Source organism: Cricetulus griseus, chromosome 4 (genome assembly GCF_003668045.3).
Source record: "Cricetulus griseus strain 17A/GY chromosome 4, alternate assembly CriGri-PICRH-1.0, whole genome shotgun sequence".
Lineage (NCBI taxonomy): Eukaryota > Metazoa > Chordata > Mammalia > Rodentia > Cricetidae > Cricetulus > Cricetulus griseus.
In genome coordinates this window covers 227837928-227862031 of record NC_048597.1, presented here as the reverse complement: position 1 = coordinate 227862031, position 24104 = coordinate 227837928, and the positions used below count along the sequence as shown (strand labels likewise).

General features: G+C 48.7%; 1 pseudogene; it reads right to left on the bottom strand.

Annotated features, from left to right (window-relative positions):
• Nucleotides 1-6594: 6594 nt before the first annotated feature.
• LOC100768705 lies at nucleotides 6595-7009 on the bottom strand (annotated as a pseudogene).
• Nucleotides 7010-24104: the final 17095 nt, after the last annotated feature.

Here is a 24104-nt window from a genome sequence, read left to right as displayed (position 1 = left end):
CGTGTTAACTCTGAGCTTCCTATACCCCAGAGGTCCAAGTGGTTGAGGGTTCTCTGTTCTTCAGGTCAGCCTTCCTGTCTCTGCTGGGCTTCTGACTCTGTTTGGCCATGTTTCAGCTCTTGATATCTGCTACTGCATCCTCAGAAGATCCTGTCGCCTTGGCATCACCTAGGCCTTTGTCCTGTGTTTGTCTAGCTGACTTTTAACCAGCTAAAGTGGCAAATGTAGAGTTCATGAAAAGAGATTGCCAGAATGATCATAATTGGGCATCAGGACCCCTAACTAACTCACATGTTTCAACACACGGTCCCCTAGGAGAGCCAAGCAAGCCTAGGATTTCAAGTCCTCTCCATTTTCTCTGCACTCATGCACACGCCTTTAATGAATCCCCCGCCCTTGTCTTGTCATGAGGTCTTTGGATAGCATCTTCACAGGCACACAAGGCCCTATCTACAAGGGCCTCTGAGGCCCCAGGTAGCCATCTGATTGGCCTGCGGTTACATTCTCTCCCATGCTTTGGATTACTTCAAGGAAGCAGGGCCCTCCAGTCAAGGCTTGACTTGTGAGGGACTCTGTTTCCTTGGAAACCCAGGCCCAAGAGGGAGACCAAGTAGCTAGGCAGGCCCATCTAAAGAGAGCTCTGCCTGGGGGTAGGGGGATGTGTCTTCTTTTGAGGTAGAGTGGCACTTTCTTTGGGCCTCTGCCAGCAGTTCTCACAGCCCTCTCTTCCTTTGATGTGGTCATTGTCCCCCATCTCAACATTAGATGCTCATTAGGAGTTCAGGGATGTGTCTTTCAAGCTTTTGATGAATAGCTTCCTTTATGAATTCGAATGAAGGCCAGTGTCCTGTCCTTGGCTCTACCAAGGAGCATGGCAGAAAATGGCTTTTCCTGAAGGTTCTTCACTTGCCTGGCTCTGCTTTGACATGGTTCATGTCTTGCATGTATTTCCAACTGGGCCAGTCGGTGAGAGAAATGAGAGAGGTATACCTTTCATTTGAGTACCAGAAGCCTCTTAAAATACCCACAAGCCGGTGGCAGGGGGGGAATAGAAACCCTGCCGTGTGTCCCTACAGCTACCCACAAGCCTGGGTGGGAAACCCTGTGCTATGTCCCTGCAGCTACCCACGAGCCTGGGTGGGAAACCCTGCCCTGTGTCCCTGTAGATAGTGGCCACATTTCACATGTAGTTTGCTAGTTGCCTATGAACTTGACTAGATGATGATAGCGAAGGAAAAGCTCTGGGTATGAAGTAGTCATGGAACCTCAGTGAAGTGGTGAATCTGTGCTTGCTGGCCTTGCCCACTTGGCAACAGAGCCACAGCCTGAGGGAGAACATGAGGATGTAATTTGGACATGCAAGAAAATAGGTCACCCTTCCTGTTCATAGGCTATAGTTTTTAAATTAGAAAGAAAAGTCAGCACAAATCTCCTACAGCCCCTCAGGAAGTGTGGGAGACAACAGTGATAGATCCAGGGCAGGGTCCCTTGTAATTAGACATAGCATGCCTAACCCTCTAGCCCCATAGCTGTCCTGCAACAACTCTGGTCCCACCCTCCATGTTTGCAGAAAGTGGTGGAGGACTGGGGAGATGGCTCAGTCGGCAAAGTACTTGCCATGAAAGCATGAAGACCTGAATATGATCTCCGGAATACACTTAAAAAAAAAAAAAGTCAAGTGTGGTAATGTGCACTTAAATTCTAGCACTGAGGAGATAGACCAGATGGACCCCCGAGGCTTGCTGTTCAACCAGCCCAGCCTAATTGGTGGGTTTCAGGCAGTGAATATTCTGTCTCAAAACAAAAACAAAAACAAAAGACCATGGATGTCTCCTAACGAACACTGTGCTGGCTAGTTTTACATCAGCTTGACACAAGCTAGCATGATCAGTGAAGAGGCATCCTCAATTGAGAAAATGCCTCATTGGACTTTAGGCAAGCCTGTAAGGCATTTTCTTAGTCATTGATGGAGGAGGGACCCAGTCCATTGAGGGTGGATCCAACCCTGGGCTGGTGGTCCTGGGTTCTATAAGAAAACAGGCTGAGCAAACTATAGGGAGCAAACCAGTCAGCAGCTCCCCTCATGGCCTCTGCGTCAGCTCCTGCCTCAGGTTCCTGCCCTGCTTGAGTCCCTGTCCTGACTTCCTCGACAATGATGAGCAGTGATGTGGAGGCGTGAATCAAAGAGGCCCTTCCCCCCTAAGTTGCTTTGGTTATGGTGCTTGTCACAGCATTAGTGACCCTAAGACAAACATTGTCCATGGCCTTTAGATGCACACACACATGTACACACTCACACATGTACACCACATACACACATGTACACACTCACACATGTACACCATACACATGTTCACCACTCACACATGTACACCACACACACATGTGCACACTCACACATGTACACATGTACACCAACACACATGTATACCACATACACACATGTACACACTCGTGCATGTACACCATATACACATGTACACTACACACACGTGCACACACACATGTATACCACACATACATGTACATACTCACACAAATGGTGGAGACTGCTTCTCCCTTCTCCACCAGTGTCTGACCTCCTGGTTAATCCTCCAATACACTTTGCTCCTGGTCTGCTGAGTCCCTGTGCCTCCCACCCCTGGCTCTTGATGGATGTCGGCACCATCCCCGGAGCTGCTGTTGACTGTCTCTGCCTCCTGAGAAGCCTCTCATCCATCTTGGCTCCCTGATCTCTGATGTCCCCAGTACACTCTTTGTATTCTGTTCTTTCTGGTTGAGGACCCAACAACCAGCCCTCATCATGATTTTACTTTTACCTCCATCTTTAGGGGTTGAAGATGGGGGTTTCTGTCCCAACCGGTCCCACAGCCACTTTGCCCCAAATAAACACACAGTTACATATTAATTATTAAGCTGTTGGCTGATGACTAGAGCTTCTTATTGGCTAGCTCTGTCTTAATTATTAACCCATAACTATTAATCTATGTATTTTCACATGATCTTGGCTTACTGGAGAATGCCCGAACCTGTTACTCCTTTGGCATATACATGGCATCTGTTCCTGGCGGCCTCTCTCTCCTTCCTCTCCACCCAGCATTCTCCTTGTCTGGTAGCCCTGCCTATACTTCCTGCCTGGCTATTGGCCAATCAGTGCTTTATTCATCAACCAATAAGAGAAACATAGATACAGAAGGACGTCCGCCATCAAGGGGCACTAATTCTCCTGTTGGACAGCATGCCCAGCTCCACAGCCTGCATCCTGAAAGGCTGTCTGCTGTCTGCAGTCTTTTGTTGGCTTGTGAGGGTCTCACAGCAGCCCTGCCTGTGCCCACAGGACTTCAGCATGAGGATTGTGTTCAGTTCTTGCTGCTTTTCCATCACAGCTGTCCGACTAGGCACAATTTTCTACATCACAGACGCCTCCAGCATGAGTCCCTGCACTGCTCCTGCCTTTACTGAAAGCCTCGTGTGTATTGTCTCCTCTTCCTTCACCACCTGTCTCCTGCTTAGGAAAACCAGGCCTAATTCTAGACACCAGCTTTCCCAGGAAGTTGCCCCTGGGTCTCCTCCTCATGGCCAGCCAGGGCTGGTTGGGACTCCTATGCAATACCATACAACCCTGATTACCTCCACACTCCTGCACAGGGATGGCTCTGTCTCTTGCTATGAGCTCCTTGAAGGTAGAAAGCATTTTCTTTTACATTTTATTTAGTCTGTGTGTGTGTGTGTGTGTGTGTGTGTGTACATGCCACAGTACATGTGTGGAGGGCAGTGGACAACTCTAACCCAGGGTTCAAACTCAGGGCATCAGGTTTGGTGGCAAGTGTCTGTGCCCACTTAGCCATCTTCCTGGCCTAGAAAGAGTTTCTCTCACTCACTTTAGTATCCCGCATTGTTGGCAGGGGGCCTGGAGCTCCCTGACAGATGTACAGACCTGGCTTCTTTACACTGCTATCCCACCCACCTGCACCCTGAGTCCTTTTCCTCCCTGCTTCCCTGTGCCAATCACTCATTCCAGTCTTGCTGGGTCTTCCGCTCCCAGCTTACACTTGTTTTATCATTATTAATAGCCTAATGTCTCTCCAGATGCTATTTATCACCCGCTTACTATAGTCCCAGTATTCTACCAGGCACTTTTAAATCACATGCTCTAGTTCAGGCCTCAGCCCTATGAAGGCAGTGTTACGACCTGAGTCTGGTAACTTTATTTCAAGGAGAAGTGTCCAACCTTTCCACCTTCCCATGTGACGCAGCCAGCCACCAGTGTGCTGTGTTGAATCACAGCTATCCCTGGTGTATTTGTGGCCCAAGGGCACAGGTGGGACATGCCTGCCATAAAGAACGGCCCTCTCTAGACTGCTCCAGCTCCACCCAATGTCGCTTACATTTATTTCATCAGGTTTGCGACATCCCCCCCCGCCCCCCCCCCCCCGCACTCTCTGACCTCCATTCCATTCTTACCTCCCTAGCATTCAGTCCTGACAATAGAAGCTCCAATGACGCCACCAGTGACCTCAGTAGATGCCTACAATGACTCTTCCTGGCTTATCTGCTCAGTGTCACAGCTGTCTCCGACACTAGTGGCTCACTTTCCAGGCATTGTGTTCCTGGGGCTTTGTTCTTAACTCTTTCCTCTCTTGATCCATGCCCTATCTCTAAGAATCTCTGCTTTACTTTAACTAAAGATTCCACTGGTGCCTCAGTTTCTCCCTGTCACCTGGGAACTATACGGCCAGGGCCTCTTTGTTCACCTCAGTGATCTCCACAAGCTCAGTTCATCCTTTAGGCTTTATTGTTCTATCCAGATCCGTCCAACACCCCCTTCCCTCTTGAACTTGGCCACAGACACTGTCACCTGCTCAGTGCCCCAGTTGAAAACATCATCAGAAGTGTTGTTCTTTAACAGATGAATGGATGAAGAAAATGTGACACATACATGCAATGAAGTTTTACATTGCCATGAAAAAGAAAAACCATGACATTTGTAGGGGAAGGGATACAGGTGGAAATCGTGATGTCAGGTGAAATAAGAGAGACCGGGAAAGATGAACAGCACGTGTTTTCTCTCTCATGTGGAACCCAAATTAAAATTATGTGTGTGTATTTTTAAAATTTACATTTATTGAATTACTCTATGTATGCATTTTTAAGAAATTATAACTATTGTGTTTGTACACAACAGAGCACCTGTGGCGGTCAGAGGGCAACTTGCAGGCGTCAGCCCTCTCCTTCCATTTTGTGGATCCTGGTCAAATTAAGGCATGATGGCAAGCACCTGTCCTCACTGGGTCATATCACCAGCCTGTGTGTGCATATGCATGCATATGTGTGTGTGAGAGAGAGAGATGTGTGAGTGTGTGTGAGACATGTGTGAGTGTGTGTGTGTGTGTGTGATGTGTGTGTGTGCATGTGTGTGACATGTGTGAGTGTGTGTGTGATGTGTGTGTGTGTGTGCATGTGTGTGAGATGTGTGAGTGTGTGTGTGAGACATGTGTGAGTGTGTGTGTGTGATATGTGTGTGTCTGTGTGTGATGTCTTTGTGATGTGTGTGTGCATGTGTGTGTGCATGTGTGTGTGATGTATGTGTGATGTATGTGTGATGTGTGTGTGATGTGTTTGTGATGTGTGAGTGTGTGTGTGATGTGTGTGTGATGTGTTTGTGATGTGTGTGTGTCTGTGTTTGATGTGTGTGTGATATGTGTGTGTCTGTGTTTGATATATGTGCGATATGTGTGTGATGTGTGTGTGATGTGTGTCTGATGTGTGTCTGATGTGTTTGTGATGTGTGTGTGTGTCTGTGTGTGTCTGTGTTTGATGTGTGTGTGTCTGTGTGTGATGTCTTTGTGATGTGTGTGTGTCTGTCTGTCTGTGTCTGGTGTGTCTGTAGGTCACAGAACTAGCAAGGAGGCCACAAGATGTGAGGAAGAGATCTTAGAGGAGGTGGGAGAGAGAAGAGGTGACAAAATACACTCAGGAAGAAAGCAGGCGCTGGGTCTGAGTGTGGAGAGAGTGGGTCAGCTGAAGAGGGGTGAGGAGTGAGGTAGGGAGGGAAATAAATGAGGACAAAGTGTAACACACATGTGTATGAAAACGCCATAGCGGAGCCCATTGCTTTATACACTAACACAAAAGGCTGATATAAGGAACAGGTTCAAATATATAATAAAAGATTGGCTTCTTTTTTTTCATGTAAAACTTAGACTTTATCATGTCTAGTTGAGACTCATGAAAACAGTTGCATTCTTATGCACCACATCTGAAAATGTAAAATATAAAACCTAGTTCTGTCTTATGATCCTGAACAGAACAGTACATAAAAAGAAAACATCACGTAGAATCCCAATCTCACGTCACATTTCAGCAAGGCTGCCTTCCTGCCTGCTTTCCCTAGAGAAAGAAGGGACCACCCAAGGGTCTGAGAGCTGCTGGGACACTGCTCCACTCCTCTAGTCCCAGAGTCCCACAGGTCAAACAGTGGGAGCAGGAGGGAGGGGCGAGGCCAGTTCCCAGGGCTGGAAGGCAGCATTGGCAGGCACAGCGTCTCACTGGATCAGTCCGAGTGGTTAAAGGGATGTGGGAGTCTTCACACACTCAGGAAGGGGGTGATCTTCCCCGGATGCTTCGATACTTGGCCATGTCTTCTGGAAACACTTTAGAAAGTTCCTGAATCAGCAGGCCTTTAAATTTCTTCATTGTGTCAATCTTCCCCTTAATTTGCTCGTTTTTAGCTGGAGCCCTCTCCAGGCACTCTTTGGTGTAGAGCTGGGGATTTCTACCTTGATCGACATATCCAAACACTTCTAGAGGAACTGTGGTATCATGCCGCTGCTATGATATGTTACATATTACCTATGTCCTGTAAACCCCAAACAATAAAGTTCAGTTTCTGGCTGAGCCCCGCCTGGCTGCTAGGCTAGCTGATGCCGAGCTGCCAGATGTTCTCCACAAACTCCTCCAGGTGTTCCTCCACGTGGTCAAACTTCTCCACCATCGCCAGTGCCTCCCGCCTCTCACAGTGACTCCTGGTCCACACGGCTCGCCCGCTTCTGGTTTCAGACGCCCCTGGCTTCTTCTTCCATTTTATATATACACTCATCACCAAGCCACATTGTCACCCAAGCCCAACCTCTCTCCTGATTGTCTTACTTCTTCTCTGCCTTCAGTGGGGTTTCCTCAATTCCGTTACCGAATTTCCATAGTCGGTTAGAATGGTCCCCAGGGTGTCTTTGTGTTATCCAATGAGTAGGAATTTTAACACAGAAGTATGGTAGCATGCCCTTTCTGCCTTGATTTCCCCGTGGCTCCCTATCTCCTGGAGATAAACTTTAAAATGTTTTGAATGAAGGCCAGTATGATCACGGATAAACTGAGAGTTGACAGTTTTCCTAGCCTTACTTCCTGTCTCCATCCCATCCGCCCATGCTGTACACAAGCCACCCTGAGCTACAGCTCAGAGGTAGTCACACCCTCCCTTGTCTTCCACTCTCTTTGAAACAAGATCTCCTCAAAGGCATGATGCTCCTGCCTCAGGCAGGTGGGATTACAGGCATCTACTAGCATGACTGGCTTCACCTCAGAATCTTTACCCCTGTTCTCTCTTCCCAGAGATAACTGGACCAGCACCATCCCCCACCCCCTCCCACCCTCTCACCGCACCCCATGCTCCTGTTCTCATCCTACTAGTCCGCCTCTTAGGCACCCCTGTGGAAACTGTAACTGTACAAAAAACACTAATTGTAATGTGATTTTTGTTCCCACAGCACCAAGGCTAGTGCAGGGGTTGGTGTGGATTGGCTGTGATTTAGAAAAATTATTACATCCTTTAAATGAAGAATCAACTCTTAGGGGCAGAGGCACCCCCACCCCCATAACCCAACAATCCCAAGGCAGCACTTAGGGTTTAATAACAGAGATTTCTGCAAGTTCTGGGTATTGAAGCAGATTCTCTTGGATCACTGGGCAGGTACTGAACACGTTTTCTTTTTCCTTTTTTTTTTTGTTTTGTTTTGTTTATCGAGACAGGGTTTCTCTGTGGCTTTGGAGGCTGTCCTGGAACTCGCTCTGGAGACCAGGCTGGTCTCAAACTCACAGAGATCTGCCTGCCTCTGCCTCCCTCCCGAGTGCTGGGATTAAAGACGTGAGCTGAAGGGAGTTCCATCCTAGCAGGACAGAGCATACAGCAGCTAGCTGCCATATGTGAATTGGCCTAGGCTGGACTGCTGGAAGGTGAAAGGTATTTGTTCAAGGCATTCCTGTCACCTAGATTGTCACAAGCTCATGCCCCAAGGAGGAGTCACCTGAATGGATGGCATTGCCTGCACATTCATGTGGAAACCAGCTGACACCAGATTGATTATCTCATTACCCCCAGCCTTCAGGGTTTGCGTTTATGGCTGTTTGCAGCCACTAATTTGGGGCTAGCAGAACAGAATGCTGAGGACACAGAGAACAAGAGACTGCAGAACTCGAAGCCCTAAGTGGGAGAGTGTGAGTGTGAGTGTGTGAGTATGAGTGTGTGTGTGTGTGTGTGCGCGCGCGTGCATGCGCTTGCCCAGGGTGTGCCTTCTCCTCCAAAGACTTGGGGATCATTGCTTAAGAGGGGGCGGGAATCACGTAAGAGCCAGAGGCAGTAGACAAATACAAGAAAACTGTCTCCTGGGCACATCAGGGCAGCTGCATATGTGACCTTGCAGAGGTCAAGCCTAAGGTGCAAGCCTAAGCCAGACCAAACCCCAGCATGGGGTGCGGGGGTGGTGAGAACACAATTCCACCCCTAACTGGGGAGCTGCTGGGAGAAGCTTGCAGCACTGATGAGCTGACCATGCCCCTGTAGAAGGGCCACACATCCAAGAATATTTGAACAACGTAACTTGGCCTTGATGGGGGTGAAAAGGGCACAATGTTGGGTGAGAAGGGAAGGAGGCTGGATCTGGGGAGAGCTGGGGGGGTAAAGATGATCAAAACATGTTATATGAAATCCTCAAAGAACCAATAAAATTATGTTTTTAAAGATAGGAAACTAAGCAACCACAAAACCACACACACACACACACACACACACACACACACACACACGCGGGGACGGGGGTTGTATCTGTACTCAGATTTCCATGCTGTAGTTCTGGAGCGCATTGGAACTCCAAGTCACAAGGCAACAGGGAGTGAACCCAGGAGTCCCACTCACAGGTCACCTAACCAGAGAGAACCAGGCACAAACAAAGGAGAGGACTGTTAATGATGAATTCAGAACCGAGGGTGACAGAGTGACAGCTATGACCCTGCCTGCAAAAACTCCAAACCTACCTCCAATCCCTGAGGGACCTCTCAGTCCAGCCACTCCTTTAGCCCTGCGCTAGGCAAAACAACAAACAGGGTTTTGTTTTGCAGTCATAGAGGAAGTTCACATTTTACAAGACGGCAGCCTGAGTCTGAACACAGAAGTGCTTGCTCAACTCGTGGAGTTTAAAGAGCCAAATGGGAACAATGGCGGTGGTGGTGGAGTGAACCCAGGCCGAGGTGCCAGTGCTTCCTGCTCTCAGGGACAGAAACTGGAAAAGTAGCAATTTGCTCTGGCAAGGCCAGGGGACAGAATGTTAACATAAACAGCTGCCTGCCCGGTAATGGTCTGGCCTGGAAGGCACTGTGATGGCAGTCAGTAACAGAGGTTTGCATCTGGCGTGTGTCTTTGAAGGGTTGTCTTGTGGGAAATCTCCGTTCTCCACTTGAAAATCTCATGTTTATAGTTACATTACATTATACAAGTGATACCTGGATATAGTGTTGGTGCAGAATAGTCAGGAGACAGACAGGTGCCCTCTCTCTGCAGAGAGGGAGCATCCTGCCAGCCCTGCTTACCAACAGTCACCCAAGACAGTGACCTATGTTCACAGACTGACCTCTGACCTCTTCACACTCCGTGTGGTCATGGGAAACAGAATGTTCTCTAACTCTCTTTTCTCAGTGACTACAGCATTTAAGAGACAGAGGACAAACGGCTACTCAGCACCCCCACTTGCTGGTCTCTCAGGCAGCTCAGTCTTCCTGAGTCCAAAGGGAACCACTAGACGCCACAGTCTCCCACCCTAACCCGCTGTCCCCGCCAACCCACTCTCCTGGCGCGTCCCCGTGGTGTCATCGTGTGGCTCCTGTTGTTTTTTCTTTCTCTCCCTCTTTCTCTTCACGGGCAGGTCTTGTTGGCTTTGCCCCAAATCCACATATCAATTATGCCAACTTTCCTGACAACTGCGCTACTTTCATTTTAGTCCAGTTCACCGTCCTCCCCCTGGACAACGTTAGTAACCTCCATAGTGCTCTCACGGCATTATTCTCGCCTCTTTGGCAGTCAGGATAAAATGCGTTCTGACTCATAGAAAGGTCCTGTCTGAAACCCAACACAGAATAATGTTACGGACATGGATGAAGTCTCCCTGCTGTCTCTTCTCCCTCTATAGGTTGTTCCTGTCTTTAATTTGTGGTTGCTATCATTACCCCCATCTTATGCGTTTATGCTTCACACACACGCGCACACACACACACACACACACACACACACACACACACTTTTAAAAGGGGAAGAGGAAAAGTTAGCTGAGCACCAGTCCACACCCCCTGCTTTCTGACTGAGGTGCCGTGTGACCAGACACCCCATATTCTCATCACCGTGATCCCTGTCACAATGGACTGCACCTCAAAACTGTGAGCCAAAATAAACCATTCCTTCCTTATGTCGCTTTTGTTGGGGATTTGATCAGGCAGCTGCACAGGGGTGAAGTGATACACACGTTACACACGCAAACAGGACATTTTGCTTTCTATGCATTACAGCTGTCGGTATACACCGCATGGCCAGTTTGAGCTGACTTTGCATGACTTGGAGTTCCCAAGGTTAGACCATTGTCAAACCTTGTCTCGTCATTTTGCCTGACATTTTTCTGTGTGACACCTGTGGTTTTCCTGGGTGGCTGTGATGTGCTCTTCCCACTGGCCCTGAGGTGTCTGCGTCTGCACCTGTAATCTGCATCAGTTAAACAGATGGGGCCTTTGAGCCTCACTTGGCATTGACCTCATTCTGGCCTCTCTGGTCTTTTCCTTTGCACTGCCCACTGCCTTCTCTCTTGTGTTTGTGTTTCTATAAACTATCACATTTTTAAATAATCGGGCAAGGCACGGGTAAGTAAATACACAAACAGCACTTCCCAGAGGGAAGAGGGGAAACGCCCTGGTGCTAAACTTAATTTTTTTTTTTTTTTTGCATTTGGAATTCTCTGCAACAACTGGCCAGGTCACCTTGGACTATCACAGAGGCTAATCTGATGTTTTAATAACATTTTAGGATTATCTGCATTATTAAAAACTGCTTTAAAAGATTGAGAACCATAAAGCAGCTGCTCAAACACCTTATCTCGACCTGTCATCATAAAGACATCCCACCCTCCATGTGCACTGCGGCGAAAGGAGGAATCGGGATGCAGAACACCGCTCCCGGGATTCATATTTAGGCTGTAACATTTTTAAAGTCATCTCTCTGAAACCATCAGCTACTTCAAAGGACTCAGCTTTGATCTTCAAGGGGAAACGGCACCACGATGAGTTGAACAAGACGACAGCATCTCCATGGGATGACAGAGACGGTAATAATAGGTTTTTGACAGGACAGCGGCCAATACTGGAGCAAGACGAGGATTCCTTTCTCTGTGCTGCTTCAGGAAGAGGGCTGGGCCAGAGGACGCATCTCAGCCACAGGAGGAACTCGCTCACAGCCATGTTTGGGCAAAGATGGACTTTTGAGCTGAACCGGGTGCTTTGCAATTCCATCCAGCCTTTGTCCTTCAGCAAGGGTTTCCTACTCTGTGTCTGTGACCTCTCCGTCTTAGGCTTCTCTCGGGCCATAGGCGTATATGCACAGCTCTTACATAGAGGCTCCAGACGTGCTAAGGAACCAATATTACCAGGACTTTTACAACAAAGATTGCACACATGAACACACATGTACATACACCACACTGAACAAGCACATGATAAGTAAATAAATATGAGCTGGGAATAAGCATAAGGTCCTGAGTTAGGGTCCCTAGTGCCGTGTAAAAAGCCAGGAGCAGCGGCTCATGTCTGTCTGTGACCCAGTGCTGGGGAGGGGGAGGCAGGAGGGTGCCCAGAACTCATCCGCTTTGCAAAATCGTTTGTAAAACTCTGTCTATAAAAAAGGGGGGGTGGAGAATGACTCAGGAAGACAATGTTGACCTAGGCCACATGCATGCACACACACACACACACAGACACACACACTGATAAATAAATATTGGAAAATACTAGGGTAAAAAGTGTTTGGGAATTGGTGGGTAAGCATCTTGTCTTTCTTGTGCCACAGCTGGCACAAAGCTGCAGTATGGTCCAACCTTTGGACAATGCTACATAGCACTGTCCTCTGAAGCTCGCACATCATGTAGTAAGAGTTGTGCAGACAGATAAGGCTTTAAGTTTACCATTTGTCATAGGCCTCACTGATAGCCATCCTTCGCTGGCCACAGGTTGGACAGGGCTGAACAACTGATTCTCCAGAAGTCCCCAGCAGGACTGCATTCTAGAAGCCATAGTGGGAGCTCCCCTCATTTCACTGGCTGCCTTTCTTTCTGTCTCACTTCCTTACCCCCAACCCACTCTGAATCCTGGGCTGACCTCCCAGCTAGAGCCCTTGTCTTACTGTCTGCTTCCAGAAGGACCTACACCTGTGCAAACCCCTGTGACTATGCTTGCTTTTGTAACCAGTTTGTCTTACTCACTGTTGTATTACTGCAAAGAGATACTGTGACCAACCCAACTTTTTTTGTTTGTTTGTTTTTTTGAGACAGGCTTTCTTTGTATAGCCTGGCTGTCCTGGAACTCACTCTGTAGACCAGGCTGATTCAAACTCAGAAAACCACATGCCTCAGTCTCCCAAGTGCTGGGATTGAAGGCGTGCACCAACACTGCCAGACTTATATCCTAGGTAGATGCTCTTTTTTTGTTGTTGTTTTCAACTCAACTCATAAAATAAAGCATTTAATTGGGAGCTCACTTACAGTTTCAAAGGCTTAACCCATTATCATCGCGGCAGGGATCATGGCAGCAGGTGAGGTATTGGAGGACTAGCTGAGCGCTAGATTCTGATCTGCAGGTGGAGAGAGAGGGAAAGTGGGCCTGGAGAAGGCTTTGAAACCTCAGAGCCCACACCCAGTGACACACTTCCTCCAACAAGGCCACACCCACCCCAGCAAGGCCACACCCACTCCAGCAAGGCCACACCCACTCTAGCAAGGCCATACCCCCTAATCCTTATAATCCTTTCAAACAGTGTCACTCCCTGGTGACTCAGCATTCAAATACATGAGCCATTCTCTTTCAAACCACCACATTGCTCTAACCTCTTAGGGGAAACTGGCACCTGGCTATAGGAAGACTGTTCTCAGTTTACCTCTGTAGATGGGAAGTTTAGTAAAATTAATTGGGTGTATATTTATATTGAAAGACCCCCCGAAGAGATACTTTCGTAGAGGGAGACCCACACCCAGGAATCAGCGAGGCCACGAACTTGGATGCAAAAACAAGAGGCTTTATTGGAGACGCGGGTACCCGGGGCGACTTAGCTTCTGTGTGGCTAAGCGCCCCGAGCCAAGGGAAAGGGGTCCTTATATAGGGAAAAAGGCGCAAGCTAGGAGCAGGGATTCTATTGGATAATTCTAATGAGGCATTGTACAGAGCTATTCCCATTGGTCAATGTATATGAGGCGCTATACAGGGTTATTCAAATGAGGCAAAGTACAGAGTTATTCAAATGAGGTGAAACACAGAGTCTTTCAAATGAGGCGAAATACAGAATCATTTCCATTGGATGGTTCAAATGAGACACAGAGCCATTCCAGATCAGCATATTCTCAAGGTCTGGTGTCTGGTACAACAGACTCAATTCCCCCTCCCTCCGCGTCCAGATGGCTGACCTTGGGGGCGGAGACCTTGGGACGGAGTGTTTCTCATCGGGCGGGGCTCAGGGGCAGGGCTCCAGGCCGGCTCACTTGGTGTTCGTTCTCGTGCCGGCCCACCTGGTGCTCGCCCTCGTGCCGGCCCACCTGGTGCTCGTTGCTCGGCCCCAGCCCCGGGGCGCGGCGCCAGGCGGGCGGGCCTGGGTCGCCCCGCCTGGGTGAACCTGCTTGGGAGGGAGCCAGCCGCCAGGCGTGTGGGTGCGCGCGCGTACGGGAGTGTCACCGAGAGAGAGAACGAGCCAAGGGGCGGGGTCTTTCAATATAATATTTGATATGCAGAGGCTCTGACATGGTAGCCAGTGGGTCCTTCTCTATGGAGGCAAAGACAGCCATCCAAGCATCACACTCAAGAAACTGCCATGAAACGTCATCAGTGTGGTCCCCTGAGGAAAAAGGGGCCAGTTTTGACTGGAATATCACCGAGGGGAAGGGTGTGTGACTTTCCAAGGGCAACCTCCTTATCTCCCGTTATTCTACTTGGACTTTTTTCTTTTCATTTTTTTAAAGTGTATTTATTTTTACTGTGTCTGAGTTTGTTCCACCTGCATGTATGTAAGTCGGCTATACCACATGCATACCAGAAGAGGGCGTAAGATCCCCTGGAACTGCTACAGATGGTTGTGAGTCACCAAGTGTATGCTGGGATCCAAACTCCAGTCCTCTGAAAGAACCGTGGTGGTTGGTGGAGCTCTTAACCCTCTGAGTCACCTCTCCAATCAGGTTTGAATTGTCTCCTAAAGGGATGAGGACAGAGTCTGTGATGCTAATGAAGAGAGACACCCGCTAAGCAGGTTTGAGGACTCTGAGTGTTGCCACCACCCACTTAGGCTCTCAGCCTTTCTCTTAAGTGAGTCAGTGAGAGGAATTGAGCAAGACTGATCCATTCTGGCATCTTAGGTGTTCACCAGAAGTGAGGAGAGAATCTTAGCATCTGAGGCACTAGATGCCTGACTGCTGCCATACCTCCATTTTGCCTTCCATGTTAACTGCTGAACAGGCACCTTATCCTTCACCATTCTGAAATTCTGGCAGTTCTGTTTGAAAGGCAATATTTTACAGCAAGCATTAATACTCATGCGTTTGGATCCCATATTCTATCTTTCCCTCTTGCACAGCTGGCCAGTGATGGTCAGAGGAAGTAGCCTTGCAGGCATATCTTACAACAACTCTGTCTCCTTGCTCACCGTGCTCTGAGGGAGCAGGGCCCACATATTTTATTGTCCTCTGTGCCCTTAGATACACAGACAGTTCTTGAGGCTTAGGAGGTACTCGGGGCACATGGGTTGAGTTTGTTGACTTTCCTCAAGGTTATCAGCCAAGTGCAGAGGGATCAGAGTCCTTCAAGGGCACTTCTGGAAGGGACAGAAGAACTCTTTCTGGGTCTGAAGAAGCCAGAGTCTAAAGTGGGGCTGATGATGGAGATGTGTAGATGTCTTGCCCTTAGTAATTTATTCCTGTGGTATTTCGTATGCAGAGACAAGCCGTGGGAAACAGGGGGATGACCTCTTAGTTCATGTCTGCATCTGCTCAACACAGTGGACTCTGATGGTAGGAGTCCGGGCAGTTCTTGTTCTGGAAGGAGGAGAGCCACAGCCCGTGGACTGAGCACCTTCCTGTCCCCTCTTCAGCCTGCTTCAACACTGGCAATGCTGGGATAGCAATGGCAGCTGGCTGGACACAGAGTTGATGAAGGCAGCAACCGTTCAGCTTGACCCCACCATCTCTTTGGGAAGGCTGGGCAGAGCCAGCCTGGGAAGGGTCAGCCAGGAAGCAAAAAATGGCCCCCTCGTCCCCTCCCCCAGCTGGGTAGGCTTGTCTTTCATTTGGATCAATGAGAAGGTGAGCGTGATTGATGGACAGGGGTGGAGCTTGAAGGATGGGCAGATGCCCAGGTGTGTTGGCTCTTTCATGTTCACATCAAATGCTACCAGTGAGTTCTGGGGGCCCGAGTTCGAGGAGGGGGAACCTGGGGGCAGGCAGCTGCTGCTCTTAAACAGGGGTAGAGCTTGTGGGTGCAGACACAGCTCAGCATGTCCTGAAGACAGCTGGCTGTAAATTCCAGGCTGTGATTCCCTGGGGCAGACAGGTAAGAGTGTTCCTAGATGAAAGAGCCATGCCAGATGAAACACGGGGTAGAAATGTGGCGGCTGCACCTGTATTTGTTCATCCATTACCTTTACACACATCTACAGCCTTGTTCCTGGAATCTTTGTTCACGGTCCAGCAGAGCTTCACTTGGCAAGCCTGCAGGCCCTGAGGCCCACCCGACCCTGTTGAAGCACAGTCCACCTTAACTGCAGAGCTGAAGCTCAGTCCACCTTAACTGCAGAGGTGAAGCACAGTCCACCTTAACTGCAGAGCTGAAGCTCAGTCCACCTTAACTGCAGAGCTGAAGCTCAGTCCACCTTAACTGCAGAGCTGAAGCTCAGTCTACCTTAACTGCAGAGCTGAAGCTCAGTCCACCTTAACTGCAGAGCTGAAGCTCAGTCCACCTTAACTGCAGAGCTGAAGCTCAGTCCACCTTAACTGCAGAGCTGAAGCTCAGTCCACCTTAACTGCAGAGGTGAAGCACAGTCCACCTTAACTGCAGAGCTGAAGCTCAGTCCACCTTAACTGCAGAGGTGAAGCACAGTCCACCTTAACTGCAGAGCTTCAGGGGCTCTCAAGCTCTCAAGAGCCTGATCAATAGGAGAACTTCCACACCCTGAACAGGGCTGCCCACAAGGATGCTGGGAGGCAGGACCTGGCAGGCATCAGACCCCACTGTGAGCTGACTGGGGACTGGGCCTGGTGAACCTCCTACAGGTGCCACCTCTTAGAAAGCCTCACAGAACTTGTGACAACAGGGCACGCATTGAAAATGCTGCTGGAAAGATTGGCGATGACAGGAATCCCTTTCCTTGGAGTCATGAGGGTAGTGAGGGATCACAGTCCCTTCCCTGGTGGCCTCCCTGAGCCTTGAAAGGCGAAAACCTCCCTTTTCTGAAGGGACTCTTCCAGGAACGCCCCTCCCCAGGAACACAAAACAGCAACTGCCCAAAAGTGGTGCCAGCTGGAATGCGGGTACAACATCAACCCTCCCAACATGGAGCCCCGAGAGTCACTCTGGAAGCCCCCTCAGCGCCTACCTCCTGGATGAAGAGACTGACACCTAGCTGCTGCTGTAGGAGAATTCTCAGCTGCCCAAGAAGCCCCAAGTTCCTCTTCCCATCCTCTCTTTTCATGAATTCAATCAAAAGGTTATTTCTGGAATCCCTTCCCCCGTTTGGCATATGGATATGGTGTCCATGCGTGTTTGCATGTGTGGCAGCCCATGTGTGTGCACACACATGCTGGGGGGCAGAGGGTGACCACTTTGTTAGGAATAAAGCTTGTGGGGGACCTCAGCAGATTCCATGGCAGGCAGAGGGACAAACACGCCAGGCAGACAGAGTTTAATTGAGGAGTTTTATTAGAAAGGGGAGGGAGGGGGAAGGAAAGAGAAAAGAGGTGAAGAGACAGAGACAGAGGAGAAGAGGAGACAGGGAAAATCCTGTCTGCCCCAGGGGAACAGCGGGAAAGAGCCAGAGAGAGTAGAAAGAGCCTAACTGGGCGGAGGCCTTTCTTTTAAAGGGTCCTTTGCACCTGCGTGCACACTATACAATCTTGGAACCCTGGGCTGACCAGGGCACTGCCTGAGTGCGTTCTGCCAGGTGACAGGGCAGGCCAGCATCATGCCTGAATCCTTACACCCTTTCCTCGCTGAGGCGTCACGGTGTCTTGCTGAACCCCAGAGATGCCCAATTCAGCTGGTCTAGCCACCTAGCTTGTCCCCAAGGACAACCTGTTTCTGCCCGCTCAGCTCCAGGGTTACAGAAGGGCTGCTACACCACTTGGCTCTCACATGAGTCCTGGGATGCGAACTCCAGTCCTCATGGTTTCGCAGCAGCAAGCCCTTTATCCACTGAGCCATGTCCCCAGGCCCTGAAGCGCCTTCTTCATGTTTTAAAAGAAGGAGAGAGAGGAGTGACGAAAATCTTTTCTCCCTCTATCCAGTTGCTAGTTCCAACCTCAGGAAAAGCACGGGCTGATAAGAGAAAACACCCCTTGGGAAGGGCTCCGAGGCCCCTCCCAGCTGGGGCTTACCCTTCACTCAACTTCTTGGGTCCATAAAGCCCACTGGCCTCCCAGAGACAAATGCTAATTTTCCCAGCATGCCTCTCTTGGGGCTGGCCACTGCTAGCCCCTGAATCATGGACCCTAACATTTCATTCCATGTCTGGGACACATAGGACTGAGCCCATCACCCATCTAGAAAGTCTATGGGAGCCACACGGGATTTTTTTGATGGCGGCCATGCAGCTGAAGCTGAGGGTCACACGTAGTATCGTCTGGGGTGACCCACTCTTCCCACTGGAAATCCTGCTCATCTAGCTTTCTCTGCTCTGCAAAGTTCCAGCTCCCCCTCTAGGGAGATACCCCATGAAGCCACCTCCTCAGCCTGAAGCATACAACAAAGGCTTCAATATGATCAGGACCCAGGAAATGCTCACTGCACCTTTTGTCTCTCCTCAGGGACTTCAGGGTGCAGCTGCTATTAGGCCTTTGTTGACAGAGGACCTATTGACACAAAGTGCACACACCTCAAGGACCAGTACCCAAACTGAGAAATAGAGTATCCACTGTCTCGGACAGGAGGCTCCATGTTAGATGACGCCCTAGGTCAGGGATACACAGAGACCACAGGCAGTGCTGGTCCCCTTGGATGCCAGAATCCTCCAAGTCGTACCATGGCTTTAGGCTGGGACAACACCCACTGCCATGCCCTTCCTGCTGTCTGTCAGAACCCACGCAGGGTTAGCAGATCAGAAGCCCACTCGTGGTTCCAAGCCCTGTTCTCTTGGAAGCCTTCTTTCTGAGTTCCCAGGAGCCCTGGAGCCCCTGTCATCTCTAATCTGACAGGCTGCTCATCCCCACTGGCCCCCCGGCTGAGTGTTCTAGATGGAAAATGTACCTTCTTTGATAAACTCCCACATTAAAAGGAACTCGGAGTGAAGGCTTGGGGGTGGGGCAGTGACAAGTTCAACCCCGAGTGTCTCTGGGATGGAAATGGCAGTAAGAAGGGCAGAACGGTAGTGTTTGCCTAACGTACATGAAGTCACAGGTTCCATCCCCAGCATCCCAGAAACAGTAGGTGACATACATCTCGATCCCAGTACTGTGGAGGTGGAGGTTGGAGGGTCAGAGTTCAAAATCATCTTCAGTTACATAGAGTGTGAATCTAGCTGGGGTTCCCAGAACCTGTCTCAAATAACAAAGAGGGTGAAAGAGAAAGATATCTCTCTCTCTCTCTCTCTCTCTCTCTCTCTCTCTCTCTCTCTCTCTCTCTCTCTCTCTCAGACACAGAGAGAGAGAGAGAGAGGGGATGGAGGGAGGGAGAGAAAGAGGGAGAGGGAGAGCAAGAGAGTGCTCTTTGTGAATGGAGGGAGGCTTGCGAGTGTGCCCCCTCCCTCAGATTATATAATAAAAGTCCGCTGCAGGAGGAACTCTCCAATAGTGTAGGTCCCAGGAATGTTTGAGAAACTGGGAGGGCTGCCTGAGTGTCCCCGTGCTCCTGTGAGTAACCCTTACCCATGTTTCTGCAAATGACTCCAGTAAACTGGTTGCCCACCAGACTGGTCTAACTGCTGTGTCTGGGGTGAATAAGCACTCAGTGTGTCTCCCAGGAAAAGTCACACAAAGCTGTGTCACCAGAGAAGTGGCTGAAAGGCAAACCTCAGGACCCCTGGCCCCCTGACTCCTTTGCCTTACCCAAGAGGACAGGAAGACAGCAGAGTGTTCTCTGGAGATCTTGCCAGTCTGGTCTATTTTGTGTTTTCCCTTTTTCTTTCTAAAAAAGTTTTTATTGCTACTTATTTATTTGGGGGAAAGAAGTCTGTGCCTGTCACAGCACACACATGGAGCTCAGAGGACAACTTAGAGGAGTCAGTTCCTCTCCAGCCCACCCACCCCCACCCCCACCCTCCGTGGGTCCTGGGGATTGAACTTAGGCAGCAAGCATTCTTTAAGCACTGAGCCATCTCCCTAGCCCCTTCCCCCATTCTCATGTGTCTTCCATCAGCATTGACATTCCAAACAGCCAAGATACTTTTTTTAAGTTAAAAAAAAAAAAAAACCATTAAGCAATAAAATCTGACACATTAGAAAAACCCCATTCCATTCCTGGCATGCTAAATATCGAGTCTCCAAGAAGGAAAGGTAGGTCAAGATGTAGCCTCAATCCAAACACAACACAGACGCTAGTGGAGCCAAAGCCACTGGCTGCCACTGGGGGAGAGGAAGTGTGTGGAAATTTCCAGGGATTCCCCTGGTGAATCCTGCAGAGGCATTGCCTGGAGGAGACTGACCCCAAATATAGCAGGTGCAGCTGGCCCCAGGCTGGAAGGCACTCTGCACCTGTCTCTCACCGCAGGCCCGATACTGTCCTCTCTCTCCCCCTTCTCTCTCTCCTGCCCTCACCCCAGGCCAGGAGGGGCTGAGTGTTCTCACTGTCCCCCTCCCCTGATGATGGCCAAGGAGACTTTGGGCTCCTTTTCTGTGACTATGACCTGTGCTAAATACTCTAAAAATCCAAGAAGAAAGCTTCTGTCATGAGAGTCCACCAATTAAAGCTTGCCTAGTCAGGGCCTCTGAGGATAACTGTCACCAGAGACCTCTCCTGTAGAGATGAAGATGGGACGGAGCAGCCCTCCAAGAGCATTCCTCCCATCACATCTGACACCCTGGGCATAATCATTAATAAATGAAGAGGCAACGGCCCGAGGTCGGTTACCAATCAATACACTTAGCATTGACATGGGCGGTGGAAGTTCGGGGGCAGGGGGGCTCCAAATGTGAGCTCTGCTTAATAAGCTTTTCTGGAAAATACAAAAGGATTGGATTAGGTCTGAACATGGTGTTAGAAATAAATGACATTGTGTGTGTGTTTCACACATGCATATATGTGTGTACACACACACATGGCGAGGGGGGTGGGAAATGGAGAGAAATAGGGGGAAAGACCTACATACTGACAGAGAGAGCGGTGAAATGAGGGGGGAGGGAGAGAGGCAGAGAGAGAGACCTGAAGAGAACTAAGAAGTCAAACCTAACCACAAAAGAGCAAAAATAGTCCTCTTTTTAATGACAACGGCAACACTTCTTCTATGGGCTTAGAGATGTCACAAGACACAGTTCTGTCTTCTGCATGCAGGTGGGCCTGGCCAGGCTTGTTTTGATGAAAGTGTGGAATTATTTGCTGTACAAAATGAGCCTCGATGATTGGACCTGGCATTTCCAACTTTATCCTTGTGTGAAGCTTGTCTAGACCTTCATTCTGCCTTTCACTTTTCAAACGGTACTGGATAAATCACAGGAGATACCCAGTATCTCATGAGCTGGACTGTGGCGCGGGGAATGTCACCCAACTGCCTGCTAAAACTGTCTGGTGACATAGGCAGATTCAATTAATTTTCAGCTTATGAGCTGGACAAATAGCTCAGCAGTTAGAGCTGGCTGCTCTTGCAAAGTATCTGAGTTCAGTTCCCAGCACCCATATCTGGCAGTTCACAACCACCTGTCCATCCAGCTCCTGGGGATCTGATGCCCTCTTCTGGTCACTCCAGGCTCTGTACACATACATGGCATATACAGATATACAATTGTAAACATAAAATTAAAATAAATATTTAAGAATAAAATCTCAACTTACAATATTTGCAAAGAATGAAGTATGGGTTGTTCAGAATGCAGCCCATTGTAAGCCAAAGAGTACCTTCAATAGTAATAGACTATTGAAATTAAAAGCAGCATTTTAAATACCAAATGGAAGGTATTTTAGGTACCAATTATACAAAAAAAAGTCCAGAATATATATCCTAAAGACTACACGACACTGTACTCACATCAGCAGCACGTATACTAACACTGGAATGATACAGAGAAGATTAGCAAGACTACACAACACTGATGAAATAAAGAACCCTAAATAAACAAATACATTGTGCTCGTAAACTGAGGTGACTGAATTTTAATTTACACAATAGTTCTCTCCATATTGATCTGTGCATTCAGTGCAATTCCAGCTGACAAAATAATCTCAAAACATTTTACATGGAAAGAGACTAGAAAAGCCAAAATGATATTTTGCAAAACAACAAGACCGTCAATTTACCCACTGAATCCAGTGCTATTCCTGCTTTCGCCCTCTTGCTTGGACAAAACACGCTGACCAACGCAACTCATGGGAGGAAAGGGTTTATTTCAGCTTCCAGGTCACAGTTCATCACTGAAGGAGGTCAGGGCAGGAACTTGAAGCAGGGACCATGGAGGAGCACTGCTCACTGCCTCCCTCACAGACACTAGCTTTCTTATAGAGCCGAGGACCACTGCTTAGGGTCCAGTGCCACTAGAGTGGGTGGGGCTCTCCTGCCTCAATTAACCATCAAGGCAATCACTCACACACATGCCCACCGGCCAGTCTAGTCTGGGCAGCCCCTCAACTGAGACTCCCTTCTCAGGTAACTTCATGATGCATCAAGTTGACAACTACAGCTCACAAGACAAATAGTGATAATGACCCAACCGTGTGTGTGTGTGTGTGTGTGTGTGTGTGTGTGTGTGTGTGTGTGTGTGTAGCATGAAGATCAGTGGAACAGAAATAAATCCAAATGTGGCTGTCAACAAACTTGGTCTTCTCAACAAAGGATGCTGGTGCCACTGGACACTCTTAAGCAACCCAATGAAGCCCATGATCCACGCCTCACACCACACATGAAGAAATTCAAAATAGATCACTGATCTCAACTGTAAAACCTAAAACTTGTAGGACCATTCACTGCATGTGAGTGGATCTATTTCTGGACATTGTGGGGGAGGGTGGGACACGTAGTCTAGACAAATACTTCTTAAGTCCAAACCCACCAAAGAAAACAACACAGGTCTGGGAAGACCTTGTTTTGCTCTTATGGAGGACCTGGGTTCTCCTGGGCACCTGCACACACACACACACACTTTCCTACACACCAATATACACATATGCATGTATTTAAAACATAAAAATCTTGCATGTTGACTGGATGACAAATGGATAAGGAATGGAACGCAGCACATTTAACTATAACAGGCAATATTAATTAATATCTCACAGAACAAGCACGCTACTTGCGTTTTGCCAACTTGATGCAAACTAGAAGTCACTTGAGAGGAGGGAACCGAGGTTGAGGAATTGCCTCCATTAGGTTGGCCTGTGGTGTGTCTGTGAGGCAATATGGACACGGTTGGACTGACTATCCTCTACTGTGTGAGCCAATCTAGTCAATTCCGTGTGTGTGTGTGTGTGTGTGTGTGTGTGTGTGTGTGTGTTTATATGACATATATTTAAACACACTATTGGTTCTGTTCTAGAGAATTTTCTCTAAGCCAATGCTTTCTTCCCCACTTGATTCTTCACTCCTGGGATTATATCTTAGAAGAGGCCATTTTGCTTGCATCTGGGTCTTGGGGGATTTCTTCTGTGAGAGACGACAATTGATTCTTCCTTGAGAAGGTGCTGACTCTCAAGGATCTGGTGAGGATCACCATGTAAAGCTTCCTCTTCTGTAATTTATCCATCATGGGAGCTTGGCAAGTTTAATGTCTGTTGTTGTGATAAAATACTCAGAACAAAAGTAACTTAAAGGCAATTATTTCAGCTTATAATTTCAGATTACAGTACATCAGTGTGAGGACGTCTAGGCAGGAACTTCAGTGATCTAATGGCGTCACATCCACAGTCAAGAGCATAAAATGAATGCATGCGTGCTCACTTGCTTGTATGTGCCCAGCTCAGTTTCTCTATTTGTATACAGTCCGAGACTCTCTGTCTAGGGAATGGTACCTCCCACAGTGGGCTGAGTTTCCCCACATAAATTAACTTGAGATAGTCTCTTCTCCTACAAACACACTCAGAGGCCAACCAGATGTGGACAAACCCTCATTGAGACTGTCTTCCCAGATGACCCTACACTGTGTGGAGATGACAAAGCTAACACTCACAGGACAGTAGAGGAGGGAGACGTAACTGTTCAG